This window comes from Centruroides sculpturatus, unplaced genomic scaffold (assembly GCF_000671375.1).
Source record: "Centruroides sculpturatus isolate CEXI.00-Female unplaced genomic scaffold, Cexi_2.0 scaffold491, whole genome shotgun sequence".
In the NCBI taxonomy this organism is placed as follows: domain Eukaryota; kingdom Metazoa; phylum Arthropoda; class Arachnida; order Scorpiones; family Buthidae; genus Centruroides; species Centruroides sculpturatus.
Genome location: NW_019384702.1, coordinates 517,310 through 522,867, shown reverse-complemented (window position 1 = coordinate 522,867; position 5,558 = coordinate 517,310). Strand labels below are relative to the sequence as shown.

General features: G+C 26.4%; 1 long non-coding RNA gene across 2 annotated transcripts in view; it reads right to left on the bottom strand.

Moving 5' to 3' along the window:
- The window catches only part of LOC111627595, a 20,814-nt gene continuing 15,256 nt past the window's right edge, over positions 1-5,558 (bottom strand). Inside the window, exon 4 of one of the 2 annotated variants that reach the window (XR_002757040.1) lies at positions 1-67. This is a non-coding gene — a long non-coding RNA (uncharacterized LOC111627595). Of the gene's footprint in view, positions 68-1,518; positions 1,688-5,558 lie in introns of those variants that run through there. The other variant, XR_002757038.1, reaches the window with a different exon arrangement.

Sequence of the window (5,558 nt, the reverse complement as noted above, 5' to 3'; positions counted from 1 at the left end):
TAAAAAATTTACAGTATTTACTCATTACAGAAGGTCAAGAACTCTTCATCACTGTCGTTATTTATTCCTGTAAGCGTAAATAAAAGAATTAAAAACATTTAAATAGATATAAAATTAGTATATATTAGTAACGCCTTATCAATATTTTTCCCCATGCAAACTTGCAGAAAAGTGCGCATTATACACGGTAAATCGTTATCTTGTTTTATTTTACGGATTTTAACTTTTTCCAATTGGAAAATTTAATTTTTTTTTTTTAAATATATATTCTGAATTTATCAAGAATATTGATTAATCAATATATAGTAACGTTAGAATATAATCGATTATTCATGTTCAAGATCCTAATGGATCAGAGAGTGAGGAATCGTTTTTATGCCATTTACAATAAAAATTCTTATACATTTGAATATAAATAATTTTTTTAAGTTAATAATAAAATTATAAATAAGTATAGACTAAAACAAAATTTGAATTAGAAACGTTTAAACTTAATTTGATTCAACTCTTAAGGATGATGTATTTTTAATTAAATAACTAAAGTAAAAATCGATTACTTTCGTGTGTTTTCTGTCTTTCTACTCGCATATAAATTTTAACTCTTACAACAGAAAATAACACATTAGAATTTTTATAAGAATTTTTTGTCTATTTATATATATATATATATATATCTGTTCCATTAAATCATAGACTTCGCTCTTATATGTTATTGGATTTTGGTGTTATGCTCCACTTGGTTATTGTGTTATTATATAGTGTTACTCTACAGTAAAAGTCAAATATGATAAATAAATGTCTAAAAAGTGAGAAACAATGCAGTTTTAATTGCTAATATCCTTAAAAATTATGAAAAAGTGGCAGCACTCGAGTCTTGGGTGTTCGCTACGAGCCCCTAAGTTTTCCCCTGTTTCAAAGGAAACTTAGGGGCTCATAATCACTACTCCTATAAAATTAATGTTATATTTACTAACAGAATATAGAATTTAATCAGTTTACATATTCGTAAGCAGATCAGAGGCTCAAAAGAAAGGTCTACTCTACTTTTGTTAATTGTGTTCCTATAGTTGTAAAGGATGTGTGAAGACATCAGATTTTATTTGTATTTAATCTTTAATATTTTTTTAGGAAATGGAATCTTTAAGACTGTTTTTTATTAATAAAGAAAACTTATACGTATTTCATTTGTTCAAAGAAAAAAAAAACGAAACATAACTAAAGAGGCCAGAGAAGAGGTAGAAATCTTATCTACTCACGTGTCTCATACTAACTCTCATAGGCCCTGGCTTTTTTTAAAAAATAATTAGAGTTTCTTTTATTATTCATCATATCATTTTACTTAATTAACACATTAACAAAAAAAAATTGAAATAAAATATTAATTAAATTTTCATTGTGATTCTTATAAATATATTGTTTTAATAGATGTTTCATAAATAATCTGTATTAAGTTTTGAATATTAATTAAATATTACCTATTTATACAGTTTAAATTATGAAGCACAGTTATAAAAATGTTCAACTAATGCAATATTAATTACACATTTTCCTTTAAAATTCCCAATAAAAACATTGAGTAATGATGCTCGAATGATAATTTAGCTGATAAAGAAGTTTTATAACTTTTTAAGTAGAACTTTTCCATATTTTACAACCGTTTTTATCCATTGATATGATAATTTTCCTTCTAGTTAAAATAATAATAATCAATTAAAAATAGTTAAGCACTCTTAATGACAATGTAATTAAAATCGTATTAAAATTTAAAATTCGTGAATAAAATTTAATTAAAAATAATTAATTCAATGTATAAAATATAGAATTTTTAAAAGATGTTATCGTATGTAAAGTTTAAAATGCCAATTTCTCAGACATTTAGAAACAGTTTTGTATAATACACACGTGTCTAAAACTTACAATTGCTAGTGACGATAGCTAGAAAAAGTCACTCGGTGGCGTTGTGAGCGCTGCATCTCAGTTCGAGATGCAGCGCTCACAACGCCACCAAGTGGACATATTTTATAATGACAGGCCTCTCTAAGTATTGGTAAGCAATTTCTATACATTCTCCGTCTATGTCCAACTGCTGTATGTATCTTTTTCATCAAACACTTTTATTGCTTCGATTTGTAAAATCCTACAAGTTGTGTATTACCCTGTATTATCCGTCGAGTAATACAATTCTTGCCATATTTGTCTGCATTTATCTACAGTTTTCTCTATTCACGTACAAATGTCATCCGTCCTTGAGTTTTGGACACGTGTGTTAGTTTGCTTCATGATATTCTATAATAATTTTTTAAGTTTACAACTTTTTCATTTTATTACAAGTAAAAAAAATATGATTATTTTTACTTTATATTAATTTTATATTTGATAGCATGAATTCCCTACAAAATTTTAGAAATTTTCGACAAAAGGCACAGGAGTTATTAAGCTTCAAAGTGGCTTAACAAAATCATGTTCCCATACATATACATGCACACACACAGACTAACAATCATACATACAGGAAAAAAAACCCGAGTTTTGGGGTATTTTTTGACGTTTTAAGGCGCCCTAAAAATAAAATCTTACGGGGAAGGTTATTTTTGACGATCGTCATACTTCCCCTGTTACATATAATCGCGGGGAAAATAATATTTAACTAACACAGCATACGGCATGGAATTAAATCATAATAATTTAGGTTTATAAATTATAAATTTAACATTTTTGATACGAAATAAGGAGAATTTTGTAAAAATATAAACGTTGCAAAAGTGTTAATTGCAATGTTTAAAATTACTTGACATTAACTTAAATAATTATCAGCGAAACGGCATTCCGAGCCATTATTAAAATTCCAAACGTCGTATCATAATTTTCAAGTGCGTTCCTAAAATTCTAGAAATAAAATACCAAAAATATTTATATTTTCCCTGTTTATATTTAAACAATTTCATTAATATATTTAAATATTTACAATTGCTTATTTCATTATAATTCTTACATTGAATCTGAGCGATGAGGCTGTGATTGTATAATCATCGACATCATCCAAATAAATAAATTTTATTATAACTTTATATAAATATCTTTTATAATTTATATAATTACATTAATTTAAATAATTAATTTACTTTCAAAATATTTAATAATTAGAGAAAAAGCAATTAATTTGCATAAAACAGATATTAGGGGGCTTTAGCGAAAGAGAATAAATTTAATTATGGTTTTCAAATATTGCTGGAATTCGGTAAACGAAGTTAATTATAGTTTTCATAAGATTATTTGCATATCATCTATAAATAAATAATTTTGGAATTACATTCAGTTTGTGAATACAATTCCATTAAAATGTTATTTAATTATTAATATTAAATAATATATTTTAAAACCTAGACAGTTTATTAGTGCAGTAAAACCTAGACTTTACAGGTAAATGCTGAAATTTTACTTCTTTGTATTTAGAATTTTAACAAATATCAAAATATTACAAAATAATTATCTACGTTAAAGTGAATTTAGTTACTACCAAATGAAAATAATCGTTAAAATTAATTTCTATAATACTCACCAAATAAAGTGCGGCCCAAAGTCTTTTATTATTATTATTCGACGATAAATAGTTTTGCAGGAGATAATATCGCCTGGATCTTAAAACGAAAGTTCTGTCCAAAAAAGATAAAATCATTATTAAAAAGGCAAACTCTTTATAATTTAAAAATTATAAACTGAATATAAAATATTAATGAAAATCTGAAAAAATAAACAATAATAACAGTATTTTCTTTATATAACGTATAAGTCATTAAAATCAGTAGAATTTTTATTACGAACTATTTTTCTTTTTTATTCTAAACATTATTAAAGGGCGAATCTTTTTTGAATTTACACGTATTTATATAAAAATATGAATAGAAGCTAAACTGCGCTTTTTGTATTCGAGTCTATTTAGCAGAACACGTAATCAGAAAGTTCGTCGTTACGATGGTCACGAAATTCTCGTTGTAAATAGTCTACACAGGAAACAGGTCATAAAAGCAAACCGAACCGAACCACTTTACAGTAGAACTAAATTTTATTCTTTACTATTTTCTAAGCCTTACAAAAATACAGTAACGTCGGCTAGCTTTTCTAAATAGAGACAATTCCTAACGAGAGTTTCGTGATGATATAACACACTGAGAAGAGATCTTTCTCGGTTAATTCTGTACACGTTTTGATCCTTGCCTAGTCTCATCTCTCACAAAAAATTGAATCTTTACTTTTTCTTAGTAATATTTTGTTACGCATTTTAAGAATTTCGAACTGAATGGAAAAACTACGTATTAAAAAAACTACAAACACAAATCGTTAACAAACAAAACAAACTACAAACACGAATCTGTATTATAAATATGCGTTCTGATAAACCTTGTTAAATCGCATTGTCCGATTGTTTTATGCTCACATCACTAAAACAATTATATTAAGCTGCTCGTAATATATAAAGTAATTAATAAAAATAAATCTCAATGTGAAAATTATATAAATTATATTATAAACAGAAAATAATTCGATTCTAGTATCACGAAATAATACTCAAAAAGCTAACTTAATTTACTATCTTGAAATAATAAATCTCGTGATACTTACCAATGCAAGGTGAAAATGAAATGCGAGGAATTGTGTTTAGTATTCGATATTTATAAGTGTGTTATTAAAAGAAGTGAGTAATTCTAACGAAAATTAGGATTACATATTTTCTTCAACCTTAAAAGAATCTTGTAGTTTTAGGTCTGTTTTAAAAGCAAAAAGATGGCAGTTTTTAGCAATTCAATATTGTCGGCCTATCTAATAGTATGAGTATTAAGTTGAGCGAAAATATTGTTGAAATAAGCTGGAAAGAAATAGTTTATTGTAAAAGCTTTTTAAATGCCACACACTGAAAAATAATAGAAAAATTGAAATTGGCTTTTTTTAAAATTACAGGTGAAGATTGATTAAAGTGTTTTCTGAAGGTTAATAAGAAAATATTTAAATTAGAAGCTTGACTGATGTAAATATTTATAATGTAACAGGACGCTTTCATTCTAAATTTTCAAGAAGTTCAAATACTGTAATTTATCAAAAACTCTAGTAATAGTGAAAATGTGTTGTAAACCACAGTTTTAGACAGAAATTAATTTATTGGAAACCGAAGAATATATTTTATTGCAGGGGAAATACGTACAAAATGACATAGGCAACATAATTCGAATTTGGCGGTCTCAAGCTCGCAACTGACCATGACACCATGTTATCCGAGCAGCTCTTACTAACCTGTCAAAATGTGAACGTACTCCTCTCATTCGCCCGGGTGTCATGGCCGACAACAAGAAATGACACGTTATGAGATTTTTCCTTGCAACGAGTTTTTTGTACAGATGGTAATTTTTTCACTATTTTATCTACTTGTGTAACATTTATTTCAACCCTCAAAAATTTGTTCTTGCACTTAAATAACTTTTTTCATTAAAAATAACATCTTTGTATTTATTTTATAATTTTGTTTTTTATAACGTTATATGGACAAAACGACATACATAGACAAC